We start from the raw sequence: 21,354 nt of genomic DNA, 5'->3' as shown, positions 1-21,354 counted from the left end.
AAACACAAGAGGAAAGAGCTTAACTAGGAAACATGTAGTTTACGGAACCTTCCACTCCATCTTAAAAGCAGGAATGAAGACATTAAATGACAACAAAATAGGATTTCCTATTAGTGCAGGCCTCATGAGGGCAAGCACCGGGCACAGGCTGGGGTCCCCTGTCCCCGGGGGTTTCTCTCACCAGCAGTGCTGTGAGCGGCCCACCCACCTGTGCAGAGGCCCGGGAGGAGCCAGGATGCTGGAGCCGGCCAGGGACAGGCTGTGGCTGCCCTAGTGCCGCCACAGGGGAGCAGAGACGGACACAGACACACACGTCTCCTTCTGGTGTGAAAGGGCCAGGGTAGCTGGTGAGGGGCAGAGGTGCTCTGTGAGCGGCAGCCCTGCCCCCTGTCCCACCGAGAGCACCTTGAAACCCCAAAACACTTGTCCAAGTGGTCCTCCTTGGACCCTGCCCCTGGGGTCTAGCCTGTCTGCAGGGGTTCCTTGACTCCAGCCCCTGGGAGCTGGTGCTGAGGGAGGCACCTGTCTGCCCACCTAGGGCCTGGCCCACAGCACCAAGGCCTAGCAGCTTCGGGGGACATCGCCGGGACTCAAGACCCACGGTGCAGCCTGGTGCAGGTTGGGGGCCCCCGGGCCTGCCGGCAGGGATGTGAGTGGGGAAAGCAAGCCCCTGGGGTCCAGCCCCTGCCTCCCCCACACTACTTGGTGCAGAGCCCGGACTGCAGTTCCCGCTGCTCAACGCTCCCCACCCGCACCCGCCAGTGTCCAGTCTCAAGCCCTGGCTGGGTGTCCACAGCCCTCAGACTGGGTCCACAACTCTTCTACGGGGCGGCACCCCAACTTTTCCCCAAACCCTGCAAGAAGAAGGAGCAAATTAGGGACACGAGCACGTGGGGCTAAACCGCTGAGGCCGCTCCAGGCTGGGCCTGACCAACCCTCTCCGGCTCCGGCCTCAGCAGCGTGACCGGCCACTACACCTGCCCCGGGCCCCTCCGTCCCCGCCGGACCTGCCGCCTCCAGCACCCCCCTCGCCTGGAGGGGTGCTGCAAACAGTTTCCTCTCTTTTCTTTTTCCTTCACTTCCAAAAAAAACCCAAAAAGTAAAGGCTTCAGGGAGCCGCAGAAGGGGGGCACTTGCCAGGGAGGCGTCCTCCACCGGCTCTGGGGGCTGCCGGCCCGCGCCCCCCGGGTCGGGGTCTCAGGCGGAGCACATCCAGCCACCTCTGGAGGAGGGGGCGGCGGCTCAGGCCCGAGCTGCTGCCCCCCAGCAAGGGGGGAGGGCAGCGGGGTCCCCCCCCCGGAGCGGGCCCTGGGCTCCAGGTCGCAGCAGGTGTAGCTCGGCAGCTAGTTGGTGGCGTTCATGCCCCGCCAGTGCCGGCAGCGGTGGGGACGAGGGGCGGCGGGGTCTGGGGGAGCCCGGGGAGCAGGGGCAGCGCGGGCCTGAGGCTGGGCGGGGGGCAGGCCCGGGCCGGGGCGGGCGGTCGCTGGCCCGCGGGCGGCTGACAAGGAAGCATTTCTCCTTGTGGGCCTCGAGCACGTCGGGGCAGCGGCAGCGCGGGCCGCACACGTCGCGAGGCTCCGGCTTCTCCCCGTGTGCGGCGCCGGCGCCGCTTCACGCTGGGCCGGCTGGGGAAGCTCCTGCCGCAGATGTCGCAGATGTCCGGCCTCTCCCCTGTGTGGGTCTTCGTGTGCTCATCAAAGCACTGCTTCATGTTGAAGTCCTGGCCACACCACTGGCACAGGAGCTGCTTGTGGCCAGTGTGGATGCTCATGTGTGACGGCAGCTGGTACCTGTACTGGAAACGCTCGTTGCAGTTGTCACATCTGAATGGCTTCTCCCCGGAGCGCTGCAGTGAGTGCACCTCGAGGGACATGCTGCGCTTGAAGGACTTCCCGCAGGCTTCACAGGTGGAGGGCATGTCCTTGGTGTGGGCAACCATGTGCGAAACATGGGCCATGGTATAGAACTCACAGATCTCACATGAGAACTTCTTCTCTGCGTACCCATGCACAATCTTCTTGTGCTCATGGAGGGACCAGAGCTTCTTGAAAGCTTTGCCACACGTCACACACTGGATGTTGCGCTCGCAGTCCGTCTGCCGCTGCAGCAGCCGCTCACTCTCTAGCAGGAAGCGCTTGCCGCACTGGTCACAGATCTGCATGTGGCTGTGGGTCACATTCATGTGTTTCTCCAGGTACCAGCGGTTGTTGAAATCTCGTGGGCACTTCTGGCACGGGTGGTGCTGCTTCTCCTCCAGCTTCACTTTGGCCCCCCGCCCATCAGTGGCTGGAGGCCCTCGGACTGGTGCAGAGGCCACTCTGGGAGACAGCTTGGGTCGCTTCCCACTACATGGCCCAGCCTCCTCAGGCTCAGAGGTGCCTTGGCGCCAGGCATTCTCCCGGGACCGCGTGGCCATGCGACTGTGGGGAGGGGGGTCAGCACGGCTGCCCCGGCGCCCTGGTGGCCCCTGCATGCTGCCAGCTTCCCCCTCCTCTGCTTCCTCCTCCTCAGAGCTCTCTTGATCCTGCTCACTGAGCCCTTCCTCCTCCTCCTCTTCTTCCTCTTCCTCCTGCTCACTGTGCCCTTCCTCTTCCTCCTCTTCCTCTTCTCCCTCACTGCCACTTTCTTGATCCTCCTCCTCCTCTCCTCCACTGCCACCATCCTCCTCTTCCTCATCCTCTTCTTCCTCCTCCTCCTCCTCCTCTGAGTGTCTCTGCAGTACATCCTCCCGGCCCAGCATCATGGTGGCCGGCTCCTCCCAGGGCCTGGCTTCCCCTCGGCCAGTGGACACGTGCAGTGTCTGGTTGTTGAGGTTCACCTCCACAATGATCTGGGGCTGCTCCTGGCGGCTGTAGGTGCCAGAACCCCCAAGCTCTTCCTCCAACTCCTCCCCACCCTCCAGCTTACACAAGCTGGCCGGGGGCCTGCCGGCCTCCTCGACAGCACCCTCCTTCTCCTCTTTGAAGAAGGGCTGGGCTGGCCCAATGGTGGCAGGCACTGTGCCGCCAGCGGTCCCTGCCCGTCCTCCACGCGCACTGAGTAGGGGTCAGGACCCTCGCGGGCACAGATCTTGGGCAGGCCTGGGGTGTCCGCCTCCTGCTTGATGTCACAGTAGTAGGGTGGCACAGCTGGGGTGCAGCTGGCAGCCGGCTGGGCCAGGGCCACAGTGCCGGGACCCGTGGGCCTAGGGAGCGGGCGTCCAGCAGTTCCTGGCGGGACGCGGCGATGCCGGCCATCTGCAGCAAGGAGGCGGCACTGAGCACCTCGTGGGCGCTGGCTGCGTTGACCAGCAGCTCGGGCGTGTAGATGAAGCTGAGAATCTGCTGCAGGCCACCAGACGCCAGCGCCTCCAGGGACAGCTCCACACGCCGCAGCTGCTCGTTCTGGGTGAAGAGCGAGTGGAAGAACCGGCTGTGGGCAGCGCGCGCGCCCGTGTGCGCCGGGAAGACGCTGCGCTGGGGCACCCGCACCAGGCCCACGTCGCAGGGGTCGGGCTGGAGAGGCGCTGCTGGGTCAGGCGGCCCGTCAAGCAGGCGAAGTGCGGCGCCCCGTGCTCCGCCAGCGAGAACTCAGCGCCGGTGAGTCAGTGTCCTCCCAGCCAGCAGCGTGGCGCGTGGCGCTGGGGGCTCGCAGGGCCCCGCGGGGTCGCTGCCCCCAAGGCCGGGCCGGGCCGCCCCCGCGCAGGGCCCCGCGACCACGGCCCCGGGGGCGAGTCCAGCGCCGAGCAGCTCTTAGGCTTTAATAAGTTTTGAATAAGCGTTTTGCTTTTTGTTTGTGTCCAAGTTTCTCGTGCCTGTCTCTGAAAACACATTTTAGAGCCATGTTAAAATGTTGGTTGGTCACCTTGCAGGGCTTGAATGGCACATCCCTGGGACCCTGACGGGAGGTGGGGACTCATCCGGTTTGAGTTTAGTGGGTCACAGTCACTTCCTCACGCTCAGCTCCTGGTGGCCGTCCGGGTCTGGGACGCCTCCCAGGAATGTCTCGCTGCGCGTCTCCGCTGCTGACCGCGGGCGCAGGAACCGGTCCTGTGGCCCCGCCCAGCGCCACCAGGCAGGAGTTAAAGTCAGCGTGAGAGACTGTTCCGAACTGACGACAGCTGAGCTGTCTAATTTTCGCAATGTCTGATGACACAGGGCCACGCACATGCTGTCGCCGGAGCCCTTCGCGGGCCCCGGGGGACCGCAGGAGCGAGGCCGAGGCGCGGCCCCTCCAGCCAGGTCGCCCTGCTGCGGGCTGTGCCTGCGCAGCCCTCCGGCTTCTCCGGTTTCTCTTAGAAAATCCCCAAGTGCATCTCAGCTGGGTGACAATGAGAGCGTCCAGGCCTGCGGAACAGCGAAAGCTTCTAACTCCATTCAGGTCCCGCCAGCTCCAGCTTTTCCTGCCGGGGCCTCTGCAGGTAGGAGCCTGGGTCGGGGCTCTAGCCTAGTTCGCTCCAAGTAGAAATTTCATTTTGAATAATTTTCGGTTGATTTTCTTATTCTTTTTCAGGTCAACAACCATACGGTCTGGAAATACAGTTGGCCCTTGAACAACACGGGTTTGAACTGCACAGGCCCAGTTACGTGTGGTTTCTCCTCCGCCTCTGCCGCCCAAGACAGCCCGACCACCCTCCTCCTCCTCCGCCTCAGCCTGCTCAGCATGGAGACGACGGGGATGAAGACCTTCCTGAGGCTCCACTTCCACTTAATGGATAGTAAATATATTTTCTTTTCCTTATGATTTTCTTAATAACATTTTCTTTTCTCTAGCTTACTTTATTGTAAGCTAATAATACATATAACATATAAGATATGTGTTAATCAACTATGTTACTGATAAGGCTTCCAGCCAAGAGTAGGCTATCAGTAGTTAAGTTTTTGGGGAGTCAAATGTTATACGAGGTCAGTTCCCTCACTCAACCCCTGCCATGTTCAAGGGTCAACTTAATGTTAATTTTGTGCCTCCTTTGCTGCCTTTTTTTTTTTTTTTTTTTTGGAGACAAGGTCTCGCTCTGTCCTCCAGGCTGGAGTGCAGTGGCATCATCATAGCTCATTGCAACCTCAAACTCCTGGGCTCAAGCGATCCTCCTGCCTCAGCCTCCCGAGTAACTAGGACTACAGATGTGTACCACCACAGCCAGCTAATTAAAATTTTTTTTTTTTTTGGTAAAGATGGGATGTCATTGTATTGCCCAGGCTGATCTCAAACTCCTGGCTTCAAGCAAGCTTCCTGCCTCGGCCTCCCGAAGTACTGAGATTACAGGTGTGAGCCACCATGCCCAGCCCTTTGCTGCTTTTATAGTTATTGTTTCCTTCTCTTGTGTAATTGTTTTGGCTAGTGTGCAGGAAAGAGTTAACACAGGCGATCTGAAATTGCTCTCCTTAGAAAGGCCTGCTTGCAAGCTTGGTCCTTGGCTGGCATCCGGGAACTTAGACTTTGGGAGGATCCCACATTAACTAACTGATGAGTGGCTCACAAATTGTACAAACAGTATGGTTTAGGCGGAGTACAAACTTCCCTTCTGGGATCTAGAATTTGGTTCTCTCCAGACAGAGGGTGCCCATGTGACCAGCCCCAATAAAAACCCTGGGCACTGAGCCTCTACGAGGTTTTCCTGGTCAGCAGCATTTCCCACTTATTGCTGGGAAAATCAGTATGTTCTGCATGGCTCCCCTGGGAGAGACCTTGAAGCTTGCTCCTGGTTCCCTCCGGAATTTTGCCCCGTGACTTTGTCCCTTTGCTGATTGTGCATAGCATCCTTTTGCTATAACAAATCTCAGCCATGGGTCCAGCTCTCTACTGAGTCTTGGGAGTCCCCCTAGAGAATTATCAAACCTGTGGGTGGTCTTGGGGGCCCTGACTCAGCTAGACACTCTATTTGTGGTGAAGCCACCTGTAAATGGCGAGAAACGGCCTCCTCCTGCCCATGTTAAGATCAGTTATTGGCTCACAAATGGTGTTCTCTGAAGGCCCCACCTCCCTGCTGTTCAGCTGAAGCACTCCCCAGAGCCGTCAACATTGCCTGGGGTCCTGTTAGAATGCAGAGCTCCTCTCCCCCTCTCAGAGTGTCAGGTCCGGCCTCCTGGTGGACTGTTGTCCTGCTTCTTTGGCTCCTTGCTTGGAAAATTCACAAGCAGGGCCGGTGCCACCGAGTGACCACAGACAGGAAGCAATTCCATGCAAACAGCTTTTATTGCAGAAAAGAAGGGAGCTATACAAAGTGAGAGCACATTCCAGAGAGGAACGGGTCGGTCTCCACGAGTGGGGAATGACGTTGAGGACTCCCAGGTGGTTTCCTTTGATTGGCCTGGTCCGGGGCAGGGCTTACGGGGACTGTGGGTGTCACCAGATGATTGATGCATGTGATTTGACAGGTGTTCTTATAACAAAGTCGCAGCTCCGCAGCTGTGTGAGCCTCAGACCTCAAGTCCCTGCTCTTCGTGGTTGTCAGCTGCGCTTTCCTGCAGTCCCTTCCCCACTTCTCCATCCCCTCAGAACTGTCATCCTGGCCTCTATCAGCCACCTGCAGATTTGATCTCTGCCTAACAAGAGCTTCTGACCGAGGAGGTCTGAGGAGTTCACCAGCGCCCCAGGGATCCGGACTGCACGGTCCCAGACGCAGCCCAGCATCTGCCTTTATCTTTCCTTGGAGGTTTGTCCCAAAGGGTTTCTCTTCTATCCTTTCTCTCAACTTCCCTCGTCTAGTCCATACCTGGCAAAGTCCACTGGGGTGGGGTGATTCCCTGTGCCATCCACTCACGACCATCCCTCTGCACAGGTTCCTGCTCGCCACACTCTCCTGTCACACAGGTGTCCCCCAAAGCCAGTTCCATGCTCCGAGGGCTGAGAGCTGGTCTCGACTCTGTGAGGGCACCCGGGAGCCGCCCATCAGCAGCTCCAACTCAGGCCACTCACTTCCTCTTCCCTCTCAGGCGAGCCAGACCCTGCGGGGCCCAAATGTGTGGTTCTGGTGGACGCTGCTCACACCCTGCCCTGAGACCCGTGTCTCAGACACCTGCCCTGAGACACCCTGCCCTGAGACCCGTGTCTCAGACACCTGCCCTGAGACACCCAGCCCTGAGACCCGTGTCTCAGACACCTGCCCTGAGACATCCAGCCCTGAGACATCCAGCCCTGAGACAACCAGCCCTGAGACATCCAGCCCTGAGACCCGTGTCTCAGACACCTGCCCTGAGACATCCAGCCCTGAGACATCCAGCCCTGAGACCCGTGTGTCAGACACCTGCCCTGAGACCCGTGTCTCAGACACCTGCCCTGAGACATCCAGCCCTGAGACCCATGTCTCAGACACCTGCCCTGAGACCCGTGTCTCAGACACCTGCCCTGAGACATCCAGCCCTGAGACATCCAGCCCTGAGACCCGTGTCTCAGACACCTGCCCTGAGACATCCAGCCCTGAGACACCCAGCCCTGAGACACCCAGCCCTGAGACAACCAGCCCTGAGACATCCAGCCCTGAGACCCGTGTCTCAGACACCTGCCCTGAGACATCCAGCCCTGAGACATCCAGCCCTGAGACCCGTGTCTCAGACACCCTGCCCTGAGACATCCAGCTAAGAAGCGTCAATTAATTCAGGGATCACGATGACTCGTGGAAAGTTGTTTTCAAGATTAAAGCCTTCCTCCTTGGGGGTTGATCCAAGGGTGTTGGAGCGTGGTGGGAAAGATGCTTCAACATCAAGGGAGACCGTAGGAAACCAGTACATGAATCTGAATGTGAAGTAACGAGACAGTGCTAATCGGGACCTTGGTGGACGAGGTCGCATTGGATGACTTTTTCAAACTGTGGGTCCATTTCTCATTTTCAGAACCAATAGATTCTCTTGTGTTTTTTTTTTTTTTTGACAGAGTCTCATTCTGTCACCTGGGCTAGAGTGCCATGGTGTCAGCTTAGCTCACAGCAACCTCAAACTCCAGGGCTTAAGTGATCCTCCTGCCTCAGCCTCCTGAGTGCCTGGGACTGCAGGTTCCAGCTAATTTTTTAATTTTTATTTTTGTAGAGATGGAGTCCTGCTGTGTTGCCCAGGCTGCTCTCGAACTCCTGGCCGCAAGTGATCCTCCCGCCTCAGCCCCTCAAAGAGCTGGGATTATAGGTGTGCGCCGCTGTGCTGGCCTCTTTCATCTTTTTCAAACACTTCCTGCCTCCTGCCCATCTAAATGAGGTTAGGACCAAGGGGCCTTCGGGGCTAAAGAGATCCGTGTTAAAACCATGTGTGTGACTTCATTGAACCCTCAGAATCCGGTCACCTCATGTAAAATGAAAATGGTACCAGCACCCGCACGATGTCGGCAGAAGAGTGACGTGCAGAGTCCCACGAGAAGCACTCGTCACAGGGTCTGGTAAATGGGGAGCTTCGAGACGTGGTCGCAGTCCTCCTCCGTTCCTGAGGTCCAGTGGGACCTGCCTGCCTCATGGGCTTGTTGACTTCTCTGGCCACACAGCAGCCAAGCCCTGCCGCGCTGAGGCGTGACATTCGGTCCTGGATTATTGTCCGTGCAGTGAGTGGATTAGATGTAGCTCCTGAGCTAGACTGCACACTGTGAGGACATAGCCTGTGTTTTCTTCTTCTTCCTTTTCTGTGCCCCTTGTTCTCAGAAATTCTCCTGGCTGGAGCTGAGGGGGACCTGGGGGATTTTCTTTGTCCACATCAAGTCCAGGTCCTCTAGCCCCAGGCTCCTCAGAGCCCCGCAGGCAGCCCCCATGAGATCTAGGGCCGGGGCTGCCCTCCTGCAGGGGTCCTGCCACCTGGCAGATGCCCAGGGCTGAATGTGCCCAGCAGGCCCGTGGCCTGGGCATGCAGCTGCTCCCTGAGGGCACTTAGTCTCCCCTCATCTTGCCGGGTGACAGGGGCCGGCCAGCATCTTGCTTTGCAGGCCTGTGGAGTCTCCATGGCAACACGCTGGGACAGGGTGCGAGGGGCTGTTTTAATGGAACAGGCGCGTTCTGTTTAGTGAGGGGCATTCGAGACCCAAGCTGAGGAGATTACACGAGCTGACTTCTTGACAATGTAATTATAGCTCATTTTCCTCACTCAACTAAAACCCCGTGGCCGGGCACCGGCCTGCTCTGGCCAGCGCGGGGGCAGCCGCCGCGGCCTGTCGTGTTGGGGCACCGGGCAGTGGCGGGTCTGCTTCCATTAGAATGTTCCTGAGAAACTGTGCACAGCTGGTTTTCGTGAGCATTTGCCTTGGGCTGGCGTCACGGTGTCGGGAAGGCTGCACGGCCGACTGATCGTGGAGTGCCCGCCGGCGTCCGCGTAGAGGTTCCCAAGCAGTTACTTGTCTGTAAACTCCGGGGAAGTTGGGGTTCCTATCCGAGGCGACAAGCTATTCTAAGTGAATCCTTTGGGAAAGAGAAAAATCCTTTTGTAGTGAAGAATGATCTCCCCTAATCGACGCCTCTGGTGAATTGGGCTTCCCTTGCCGTAGGGGGTCTTGAGTGCACTGGGGTCAGCGGGGTCACGTGGCTCCAAGGGGCAGATGGGGGAGGGGGAAGGGGGGGGAGCAGCACAGTGGGGGGCAGGTGAATTGAGCACCTGCTGCTTCCTGTTCTCACGTGACCCACTTGGGAGTCCTGTGCGGTAGGTGTCACTACCCCCTTTCCCAAGTGAACAAAGTGAGGCCAGAAGAGGCCAAGTAGGAGTCTGAGGTGGCCCCGCTGGCAGGGGCTGGGCCAGGACTCGGTCTGAGGCCACTTCACCGCCGGCCTGGAAGGAGGCCCTGGGCGCTGCAGCCCTCTGCCTGGGAACAACCTTGAAGGCTCTGGAATTTCAGGCCGCTCTTACTTCTAGCTCTTTGAAGCCATTCTCAGAATCGAGTCCCCTTATCCTTCAAGAGAGGAGATGAGTTTTCTCTGGGTGAGTGTCCTGGGCTCATTCCACGGTGGCCCGGAGGACAATGGCTTAGTGTTTCCCTCCCAGCCCTCCGGGACGCCTGGGGCTGTGCCGAGTCTTCCTCGACCTTCTCCTCTTCAGACAACCAGACTACTTAGAGCAGCAAACAGCTCAGGTTTCCCATTTTAACCAGAAGCTGGGGTTAAAGTTTTTAATGACCAGAGTGGTCTTTTATTTTTATTTTTTCATTTTACAAATGCTTTAAATACAGTTATAAAAATAAGCTTTGATTTTACAAAAAAGCCAATACATTATTTCTTATTTTATTTTTTATTTCCTTCAGCTAGCCTAGAAAAAGCAATATATTAATATTAAAAGACGATGGGATGGGAAGCAAATTTCCGTGTTCCAAATGCTAACTCGACACAAGATTTCCTTTAAATGGGGAACTACCTAAATGCATGTGATGTAGTTATGTTTCTAAAATTACAATTAAGTCTTTATTTAAATATTTTTAGATGCAATTTTATCTCATGCAAACTATTGCATAAAGTGTATGTGATATAAGTTTTAACCACAAATACAACCAGAGCCAGCCCAGATCTTCCTAAAGTACACTTCGGGTGCGACATTAACACCCTAAGGTGTTCGTGAGGCGTTCTTTGAAAGAAATGTTGTGTAACAAAAGCATTTGCCAAACACTGAGTGAAAGCTGAACACGTTATCTGAAACTGCAGGACTCCCTCTAAGATTTCAACATGCTAGTATATATTTATATTGGCTATCTATTGCTATAGAACATATTATCCCAAAAGCCAGTGGTTAGAAACAACAATAAACTGTGAGATGCCACTCACGGCATCTGCGGGTCAGGAATTTATGAGCGTCCTGCTTGGGTGACTTTGGCTCATGGTCTCCCCTGAGGCTGCAGTCAAGGTGTCAGCTGGTGACGCGTCATCCAAAGGCTGGACTGGAGCCGGGGATCCTCACTCGGCCCACAAGCTGGTGATTGGTGGAGCCCTCGGTTCCTCTCCCCGGACCCCTCTGTACAGGGCTGCTTCAGGGTCCTCCCGCTGTGGTGGCCAGCTTCCCCCAAGGGACAAGGCAGAAGCTGCAGGAGGCATCACCTCCCCCAGACTCTATTGGTCACCCCCGCCAGCCCCGCAGCATTGTGGGAGGGCTCCACAAGCCCTTGAAGTCCCAGAGGCAAGATCTTTGGGGCATCATGATACCTTTCAACCTTGGTGTACGGTTTTCTCCAAACTTGCTTTACCTCACGGTTTTCTCCAAACTTGCTTTACCTCAGATAGTCACAAAATCCTTTTGTCTTTCAAGGAATGCGTATCCTGGTGTGTGTTGATTCCCACTGTTCTAGCCCAGGCTGCTCAGTCCGACCCCTGGCCCAGATGAGCTATTGTCCACCAGCCTGTGTGGTGCCAGGAGACTTCTTTGTATTTGGTGTGCGTGCATGTGGGCGTGTGTCCATACGCGTGTGGGCGTGTGTCCATACGCGTGTGCGCACATGAGTAGGTGCATCTGGGTGTGTGTGTACATGCATGGGTGCACCTGGGTGTGTGTGCATGCATGTGTGTGCACGTGGGTGGGTGCACGTGGGTGGGTGCACGGTGCTGGCCAGGAGCTCTGTGGGCAGAGCCTGAGCTGAAGGACTTCCTGGGTATTTAAACTGCACCCCCAGGGGCTCTTCCCTTGCTGCAGTGCTGAGTTCCCGCCCACGCTGGGGCCACTCCCTCCCTTGCTGCCACTGAGTTCCCAGATTCAGAGCTGGGGTTTCTCTCCACTTCTTGGTTTCTTCCTCACCTTCCTCCACTTTGTGCCTGGATCCCCCTTTCTCTTTCACATCAAAGCCATCTTCCTGGCTTTTCTTTCACAAAAAGCTATGGTGGTCAAATCAGAAAGAACTTCTAAAACAGGATTCTGAGCCGTTCACGACCGAATGTATCTCCCCCTTCTTTGCCGAGAGGAAGGCTCTCCCTGCAGACCCAGCCGCCTGGTCAGCACGTCCCAGGGAGGGTCACTCTCCCTCCCTGTCCAGCCAAGGACGGGCCAAATCTAAGGCAGGAAAAAAGAGACACAGGGACTTGAGATTTCATATCCCGTTACAGGCAGCGTTTGTCCTTCTATCCCAGACCTGCCTCTGCCTGCATCTAGCTCGGGCAGGAACGCAGCCTTCCTGACCATCGAGCTTCTCTGACGTGCTCTTGCCCTCATTCCAGGAAACCACGTCTTTCCTGCTTTGCTTTTGTGGCGGCCCTCCCTCCACCTCCTCGCCCCCTCTACACCGCAGTTGCCTCGCACGTCCTGCCATGGACTTGGCTCAGCCACGTGCCTGCTGCCCTTGTCCTAGCGACAGTGTGAGGTCCCTGAATGAGCATCCGAAGCCGTGGCCCTGGCTGGATGTGGGCAGGGGCTGCATCCTCAGGCAGCCAGGCAGAGGGTCTGGAAACACAGCACGCTGTTCTTGTTTCTCCGTGAACTCGTGTGGTGAACATGAGAAGGCTCATAGGCTGCTCAGTGTCCTGGTTGTCCAGTGCTGGGATGGGGAGGGACACACACCGCATCTGACGCGCCGTCAGGCGGGGTTAACGAGTTTCTCTCTCTCCCCCTCTCTCTCTCTTTACTTTTCCGTCCATGTCCTGGGCAAAGCTTACTTATTCGTAGAAGTCTTGTCCATTGTGTCATTTCCTTCCTTCTCTGAAGGGCAGATTTCCATCTGGGTATCTGGGAAGAAAGGAAAGGAAAATAGTTCTTGGACAGGGTGGTTCTGGAAATTAATAGCTCCCTCCTCTGTGTTGTCAATCTCCAGACTTAAAGGATACAACTTTTTTTTTTTACCACCCTGCACAATTGGTGATTAAACACCGGGGTTGTTATGACAGAGAAAAAAGGTTAGATTCTAATTTTGGCAGCAAGAATAAAGACTGACCTTGTCAATAAAATGTAGTCAGGGAGTTTAAACTCTTTTGCCAAAGGCCTGGTTTCCCAACTAGAGGGCCGTCCTCCGCCTCCTCCAGTGAAGTTGCTGATATTTTCCCTTGTTGATACATTGTCCTAAAATGCTGTGCAATTATTTTCCCCTTAATTGTCTCCTGGAACTACTTAGCACATTTCCTCTGAGTGAGGGATGGTGCAACCGAGGCACGGAAACACGACAGCGTGAACACCGTGCTCCCGAGGAGCTCTCCCCTCGCCCGCTGACGGCCCCCTCTTAAAGTAGCCTCCGTGGATCCAGGGGCAGTGGGGCTGAGACACAAGACCCTCACCAGCCTGTCGTGCCTCTAGAGCTCAGCCCGTAGGGGAAAAAGGACCCTCACCACTAGCCAGTCGCAGGCAGATTACAGAGCGTGGGTGAGGGCACGTGACTTTTTGGAAGCAAATACTCCTCTCTAGTGGCCGGGACTGGTTTGCTTCCAGATTCATGCAATGGCAGCCACCCAAGCCCCAGGTAGACGGTGGGATGGGGCTGTGTGGGGCGGAGTGGCCGTCTTCATTACCTGAGTCATCTTGGGCCAGGTAGACAAGTCTGCAGGCCACTTGTCCCCAAGCAAAGCTAAGTGAAGATAAATGTCTAAATCATCTTCACTTCCTTGCCAAAGCCACTGGGTGTCCAGGATGCAGCTGTAGCGGGATGTGTCAGGAATTTTATGCCTGTCTCTTTGTCTGGGCTAGATGTCCCTCTCTCTGGGATCCTACCCCCATCCCTGTCCTGACTGCTGTCAGCATTCGTCACTCTGTTACAGTCACCCGTCTGCCCTACAACACTATAACTGGCTTTACTGCAGGAACCGCGTGTGTGTGTGTGTGTGTTTCTGTAGCCTTAGTGTTTAAAATAGAGCCTGGCACCCAGTAGGGACCCAAAGTGTGTTTTCTGGGAGAATGAAATTGTCCTGCAGCAGAAAAGCAGCAGCAGGTGTCGCTGTCCCCGGTGAACTCAGGAGGGCTCGGCGGGATGCCTCCTGAAATGTGGAAAGACCCGGGCCCCTGAAGCAGACACGCAGCACTGGCAGGGCCAGTGGGGGCTGGAGGGAGGCTGGAGGGAGGGGAAGAGACAAGTGACTAGGGCGAGGGAGAAATCTCCAGTGCATTAGCACACTCTTTATTCTTGTCCAGTGAACATTTCTTGTTTCCTCTGGAGTCCCAGCTAGATCAGATGCTGGCAGTTGAGGAAGCGAATGATCATTGAGGGCGGGTGGAGACCTGTAGGAGCCTCGCTCAGAAGCAGACGTCGCTCCCTCCTGGCCGCCCGTCCCACGGTCGTTGAAACAACCAAGAGCAGGAGGGTGGTGGATGGGTGAGTCGGAGGCCGCAGGGAAAACGGGCCCCTCCCAGACACACACAGGCCCACGGAGGCTGGAATCACTGCTGGGCAGACGCCACCTTTTCCATACCGGGCTTTTTTGCAGAGAAGGGCAACTGATAAGAAACCAGTTCATATTAGGCATTTAGTAAACAAAGGAAGGAAGATGATTTCTAGGTCTCAGCCGATTCAAGATGATCTCCAACAGCAGTGTGTAACAACACACTGTTTTTAGGAATGGAACTTCTGTTGTTTTTTTTTTTTTTTGAGACAGAGTCTCACTGTGCTGCCCAGGCTAGAGTGAGTGCCGTGGTGTCAGCCTAGCTCACAGCAACCTCAAACTCCTGGGCTCAAGTGATCCTCCTGCCTCAGCCTCCTGAGCAGCTGGGACTACAGGCATGCGCCACCATGCCCGGCTAATGTTTTCTATGTATATATTTTAGTTGTCCAGATAATTTCTTTCTATTTTTAGCAGAGACGGGGTCTCACTCTTGCTCAGGCTGGTCTCAAACTCCTGACCTCGAGCCATCCACCCACCTCGGCCTCCCAGAGTGCTAGGATTACAGGCATGAGCCACTGCGCCCGGCCTAGGAATGGAATTTCTTAGTTGCACAAGATCTGGTATTGTATCCTAGCATATAAAACGATGCACTTGGGGTTCCCCACGTCTAACCCCGCAGCAGACAACCACCCATGAACTCAGCTCGGGACCCACTGCCTGCTCCTCCCCCTTGGCTCAGGCCCCTGGAGGTCACGTGAGCCACCGCGTAGCCCCCTAACACTGAAAGAAGATTCCACCTGGTCCTCCGTCCTACACGTAATCTACCAGGAGAGTGAACTGGAGACTGACACCTGGGAGGGCACCGAAAATCCCCCAGTGCTTTGGGCGCTTTCCTTGTTCAACACCAGTTGGTGGGTCCTTACGGTTCTCCGGCATCATTCCTCACAAGGTCTCGTTGACAGTCTCATCCTCCTGTGTGTCCCCGGCACTTAACGCTGGGAAAGGCCATGGTAAACCCCCAACTGCGGGGAAGCAGCCTTTTGTCCAGAGCAGTTACCTTTTAGCGCTGGTGTCTGAGCTGCAGGTGGCACGTGGAGGATTTGAGACTGAGGGACAGACAGGAAACCACCCAGAGAAGAGGCTTCTGTTTGGCCCAATCGGGTCCTGCGGGGGCCCCGGCGGGAGGGTGGACTGTCCCCTCTTGGCGCCCACCAGGTCTGCGAATCTCTGTCCACCCTGTGGGGGGCCAGCCGGGCCTTTCCTCTGGCAGAGGCGTCTCACAGCGGCAGGGGGACTTGGGGACATGCACACTCAGGGGAGCACAGACAGGGGAACTCTCAGGCCTGTCATCCTTCGCACAGGCACGAGACCACCAGGCGCGGGACTGTGACCCTGTTTGACAGTGCCATGTGCTTAAGGAGGGAGTTCTGTACTTTCACAGCTGCAGCAACGGAGAACTGAACAGTCTCTGCAGCCGGCCAGTCCGCAGACACCGCGGGAGACGAATCCCACCCGGGCTCGTCTGGACCAGCTTGGGACACACAGGAGGACAGAGACAGGTAACGAAGGCAATGGGCCTGGGCAAACCAGGGCCAGGCCACTGGCGGGGGCCAGCGGGGGTGGAAGTTAGTAACAGGCTCACAGCGCAGTGTTGTACATGCAGGGTTAAAGTTGACGCACAACTGCAGTTCTCCAGAATTATGTTTAACTTAATTGCTCAATAACCTGCCGATATTCTATACCTTAGTATGAATTCAATTCTGTTCACCCCACTATAGCGTTGCTTTGCAAAGTCACCAGTTCAAAGAAGTTCGTTCCCGTGTGTCGGGAGTGAGAGCAGCTGAGTCCTAAGAGCGCAGGGTCGGGAACCAGGTGTCCAGGGGACAACTCCTGAGCCTCTTGGGAGAGATGAGCCCAGAGAATGGTTCTAGGTATGAGAGCACTTTATTACAAGGTGACACTTTGGCGCTGTCGTCCCGCGGTATTCTCTGGAAATTTGCTAAACCACGTGGAGTGGGAGGGTGTTCTCTTGCCTAGATTCTGTCAGTCTCAACAGCTGCCTCCCCCCGTGTCACTTTCAGATTTCTTCTGGGCTTTGCACAGAGGGTGGAGGGGAAAGGGCCGGTCCTGACCTGCAAAGAGTGGAGACAGGAGAGGTGAGCCGGGAGGGGTGAGTGGTGACGAGGGAGAAGGGAGCCTGGGAGCGAGAGTGCTGCACTAGCTGGTGACAGGCAGAGGGTGGGAAGTGCGAGACTGCCACCTTTCTCCTTCCACAGAGACCCACGTTCCAGCTTCTGTGTCTACTGTCGTGGGTGCTCCAGCGTGGAGACGGGTCTGAGGCCAAGCATCTCACAGCACCGCTCTTCCTCCCTGGAGGTGGGGTTCATTCCGAGGGCTGTTTTGCATTGATGTCGTGTTGTGGGGGGAGTACAGTCTCCCATCTCTCTCCCTCTCCTCAATCCTCCCTGTTTCCTGAGACATAAAAAAATAGAAATTAGGGCAATTAATAACCATACAGGGGCCTCTGAGTGTTCAAGGGAAGGGAAGTTGCATGTCTCTCGCTTTTAGTCAAAAGCCACAAAGGATTAAATTTAGCAAGGAAGGCAAGTCTGAAGCCAAGACAGGTGACAGCTTGCTCCGAGGTCAGCTGTTGAGCCTAAGAATACTGAGTCATAGAAATGCCCCCTGTATTTCCGGAGACAAGATTTGATTTCAGAAGTCACATAAGGCTTTGCCTTAAAGAAAAAAGAAATGTGTTAGTTCAAAAGCTGCCTCGTCTCAGGAGGGCGTCTCCTTGGTCAGTAAAAGCTGCACTTCAAAGAGACAGCTATAAACTGGGCCTATGGTTCTCACCTGTTTTGAAAGACAAGGCAGGCCTCTTCCTAGAGCCATGGGTTGCCGGAGCTGGCAAGGACCCCCGGAGATGAGAGCTGATCAGAGAGATATGCTAATGCCCACGCCGGGCCCAGAAGGAGCCATGCGGTTAAAGTAATTAACACAAAGCACAGCTCATGTTGACTTCTGAGATCATCTCTGTCTCCAAGAACACAATCACCGGAGCCAAGATGTCTCTGGTTTTTGCTAAAGTAATAGCCTTATCAGAAAACTTAGAAGTTTGCCCCAAGAAGATTTTACAACTCATTGTTCCCCTAGTTAGAGTTAGTTGAAGGATCTGTAGTAGCCTTTTAGAAGACTTTGACCCTAAAGCAAACTGCCTGTTAGTATGTAAATCCTGTTGCCCTGGGCAACAGGAGCCTGTATCTACCCTGTATAACACCTGTGTGGATTTTCAGTTTGGGAGATATTTTTGGCAGGAGGAAATATTCGCATCCGGATACCCTACTTTATCTATTTTCATAAACCTTTACTTTATAAACTATATCTTTGGCTCTGTGTATTATTACTATTATTTCTGTTTCCTACTATTTTTTCATCCTTTGCGATGACCCCTGCCTGAGAGACCTGATCGGAAGAGAAAACCTCCTTGCGGGGAGCGCAGCTGACTCCCCGCAAACTGGCGTGGTCAACTTAGAGACCGGATCCGAAGAAAGAGACAAAACCCCCTTTGCGGGGAGCGTAGCTAACTCCCCGCAAACTGGCGCGGTCAACTTAGAGACCTGATCCGAAGAAAGAGATAAAACCTCTTTGCGGGGAGTGGGAGCGCAGCTAACTCCCCGCAGTCAGCCAAGCTGTGACTGCCAAGGAAAGTTCCTGAGGGAAATGAAAACTGCTGCTCCAGCGATCACACAAGTGATGAGACAGTGAAATAGTCTCGCTGACACGGAGAAAGTGTTAGCGGTGGGGACAGAAGATCCAACCGGCCACAGCGTTCCCTTAGGCCAAAGCCTAATCCAGAGCGAGGCCCTAACTCTCTTCAGTTCTGTGAAGGCTGAGAGAGGAGAGGAAGCTGCAGAAGGGAAGTCGGAAGCCAGCAGAGGTTGGTTCCCGAGGTTGAAGGAGAGAAGCCGTCTCCACAACATTAGTAAATCTCACGGGGAAGCAGCCGGTGCTGGTGCAGAAGCTGCGGCAAGTTGTCCAGACGATCTCGCCAAGGTAACTGCCGTCCACGCTCAACGCAGATTTTTAATGTGAATGAAACAGCCTCCTGTCGGGAGCAGGTGCCATCCAGGACTTTCACAGCTGGACGGGAGCAGTCAATGTCCGGCTTCAAAGCCTCACAGGTCAGGTGACTCTTCTGTCAGGGCCAATGCCGCTGGCGACTTTAAGCTGAAGACGGTGCCATTTGCCACTGTGAAAGCCGCAGGGCCCTAAGACTTAGGCCGACTCGGCTCTGCCTGTGCTCTGTCGGCGAAACAGCAGTGACAGCACATCTGTTTACAGCGTGTTTCAGTGAATATTGTAAGCCCAATGTTGAGATTTACTGCTCAGAAAAAGAGATTCCTTTCAAAATGTCACTGTTCATTGACAATGCAGCCAGTCAGCCGAGAGCCCTCATGGAGATGTACCAGGAAATTGATGTTGTTTTCATGCCAACACAACGTCCGCCCTGCAGCCGGTGGATCAAGGAGTAATTTCGACTTTCAAGTCTTATTATTTAAGAAATATATTCTGTAAGGCCACAGCTGTCATAGGTAGTGATTCCTGTGGTGGATTTGAGCAAAGTTAATTGAAAACCTTCTGGAAAGGATTCACCATTCTAGATGCCATTCATGAGAGAAGATCAAAATACCAACATTAAAAGGAGGTTGGAAAAAGGTGATTCCAACTCTCGTGGATGAGTTTGAGGGATTTAAGACTTCAGAGGAGAAAATAACTGCAGATGTGGCAAAAATAGCAGGAGCACTAGGATTAGCAGTGGAGCCTGAAGATGGGACTGCATTGCTGTGATCTCATGGCCAAACTTGAACGGATGAGGAGCCGCTTCTTACGGGTGAGCAAAGAAAGTGTTTCTTCAGATGGAATCTACTCCTGGTGAAGATGCTGTGAGCACTGTTGAAATGACAACAAAGGATTTAGAATATTACAGAAACTTAGTTGATAAAGCAGCAGGAGAGTTTGAGAGAACTGACTCTAACTTTGAAAGAAGTTCTACTGTTACCCACAGTGTCATATGCTACAGAGAATTTTTTTTTGTGAAAGAAAGAGTTAATGTGGCAAACTTCCTTCCTTTATTGATTAATTGATTGACAGGGTTTTGCCCTGTCACCCAGGCTGGAGAACAGTGGGGTGATCATAGCTCATTGCAGCCTCGAACTCCTGGACTCAAGCGATCCTCCCAAGTAGCTGAGACTACAGGTGTGCCCTGCCATGCACAGACAATTTTTTTTTTTATTTTTGGAAGAGGCAAGATCTCACTGTTTTGCCCAGCTGCTCTCAAGCTCCTGGCCTCAAGTGATCCTCCTGCCTTGGCCTCCCACAGTGCTAGGTAGGACTGCAGGCATGAGCCACCACACCTGGCCTCATTGTTGTCCTGTTTTAAGAAACTACCACAGCCGTCCGCCCTTCAGGAACCACCACACTGATCAGTCAGCAGCCATCACCGTCAAGACAAGACTCCGCACCAGCAAAAAGATTGCAACTCACTGAAGGCTCAGATGATCGCTACCATTTTTTAGCAATTAAGTGGTTTTTAATTAAGGGATTTACATTTTGTTTTTAGACAGTGATATTGCACACTTAATAGACTGCAGTCTGGTATAGATACAACTTTTACATACACCGGGAATCAAAAAATTGGTGTGACTTGCTTTATTGCGATGTTTGCTTTCTTGGACGGTGTGGACCAAACCCGCACTATCTCTGAGGTGCCTGTGTGGGGATGTGCTGGAAGGTAGGACTGGCTTCCTGTTTAAACGCAGCTTCCAAAGCTTTTATTTTTATCTTCACACCTTGCTTTACATGTGTCAGAGATCAACTGGACCTGCTGGAGTGACAGCAGGTGTGCTGTTGACCCTGCAGTGAAATGCCTTCCACCTGCTCTCAGGCCCAGAAGATGTGGACTGTCAGGGCCGAGTTCCTGCTGTGAGATGAGCCCTGGGGGGCTTGAGAGACCCAGCCCTGCCCTAGTTGCCACCACCCAGGCTTCTCACCTCCCTGCCAAAGGGAAGGCAGTCGTTGGAAATGAAGGAGCCTTTCCCAGCACTGTCCTCACGTGGCTTTGAGTTACTGTCTAGTTTTCTTTCATTTTAACTTAAGGAACTTCTGTTAGCATTTCCTATAGGGCCAGTAATGAGCTCCTTCAGTTTTTGTTTATCTGGGAATGTCTTAATTTCTTGCATATTTTTGAAAGACAGTTTTTGGAATATAAAACTCTCAGTTGACAAATTATTTTTCTTTCAGTACTTTAAACTACTTTCCCATTGCTTTATTCTTTTTAAAAATCTTCTTACTGCTTTCTGACATCAAATGTTTCTGATGATTAATCTGCTGATAATCGTATGGGGCATCTCTTGTATGTTATGAGTCCCTTCTCTCTTGCTACTTTCAAGATTCTTTTTTTTTTTTTTTTTGTCTTTTGACAATTTGAGTATAATGTGTATTGGTATGGGTCTCAGACTTTATTCTACTTAGAGGTCAAGTTTCTTAAATTTGTGAATTCATGTGTAGAAGCAAATGTGGGCCATTTTCAACCATTATTTCTTTCAATCATCTGTTTTGCTTTTCTCTCTCCTCCTTCTGGGAATTCCATAACGTGTGTTTTTCTGCTTGATGGTGCCCCACAGGTCTGTTAGGCTCTGCTAACTTTTCTTCCTTCTTTTTTCTTTCTACTCCTCAGATGAGATAATTTCATTTGTTCTTTTTTCAAGTTCACTCATCTTTCTTTTGTCTGCTGAAATCAAATTGCTGTTGAACACCTATAGTGAATTTTTCATTTCAGTTGTTGTACTTTCAGCTCCAGAATTTCTGTTTGGTACTTTCAAAAATTCTGATCTCTTTGTTAATATTGTCATTTTGTTCATATATCATTTTCCTGATCTCCTTTAGTGGTTTTGCTTATGTTTTCCTTTAGTTATTTGAGCACGTTTTAAACTTTTTTGTGTAGTAAGTCTGATGTCTGGGCTTCCTCAGGAATGGTTTCTGTTTAATATTTTTTTACTTGAATGAGCCATGTTTTCCTCTTTGTTTGTACACATTGTGGGGTGTGTGTGTGTGTGTGTGTGTGTGTGTGTGAGAGAGAGAGAGAGAGAGAGAGAGAGAGAGAGAGAGAGAGAGAATTGGGCATCTTACTGTTATAATGTGGT

The 21,354-nt window shown here is 53.7% G+C and overlaps 2 long non-coding RNA genes and 1 pseudogene across 2 annotated transcripts; 2 read left to right on the top strand and 1 right to left on the bottom strand.

Moving 5' to 3' along the window:
* Window positions 1-1,357: 1,357 nt before the first annotated feature.
* LOC123629862 lies at window positions 1,358-4,148 on the bottom strand (annotated as a pseudogene).
* A 121-nt stretch (window positions 4,149-4,269) lies between these two features.
* On the top strand, window positions 4,270-4,719 carry LOC123629875. Its single transcript, XR_006732351.1, has 2 exons — window positions 4,270-4,399; window positions 4,492-4,719. It is a non-coding gene; the product is annotated as an uncharacterized LOC123629875 (long non-coding RNA).
* Window positions 4,720-16,013: 11,294 nt separating this feature from the next.
* On the top strand, window positions 16,014-16,561 carry LOC123629867. The gene is made up of 3 exons (XR_006732342.1): window positions 16,014-16,083; window positions 16,234-16,308; window positions 16,429-16,561. It is a non-coding gene; the product is annotated as an uncharacterized LOC123629867 (long non-coding RNA).
* The last annotated feature ends 4,793 nt before the right edge of the window (window positions 16,562-21,354 follow it).

This window comes from Lemur catta, unplaced genomic scaffold, assembly GCF_020740605.2.
Source record: "Lemur catta isolate mLemCat1 unplaced genomic scaffold, mLemCat1.pri scaffold_55_ctg1, whole genome shotgun sequence".
NCBI lineage: Eukaryota > Metazoa > Chordata > Mammalia > Primates > Lemuridae > Lemur > Lemur catta.
This window is presented reverse-complemented; position numbering and strand designations above follow the sequence as displayed.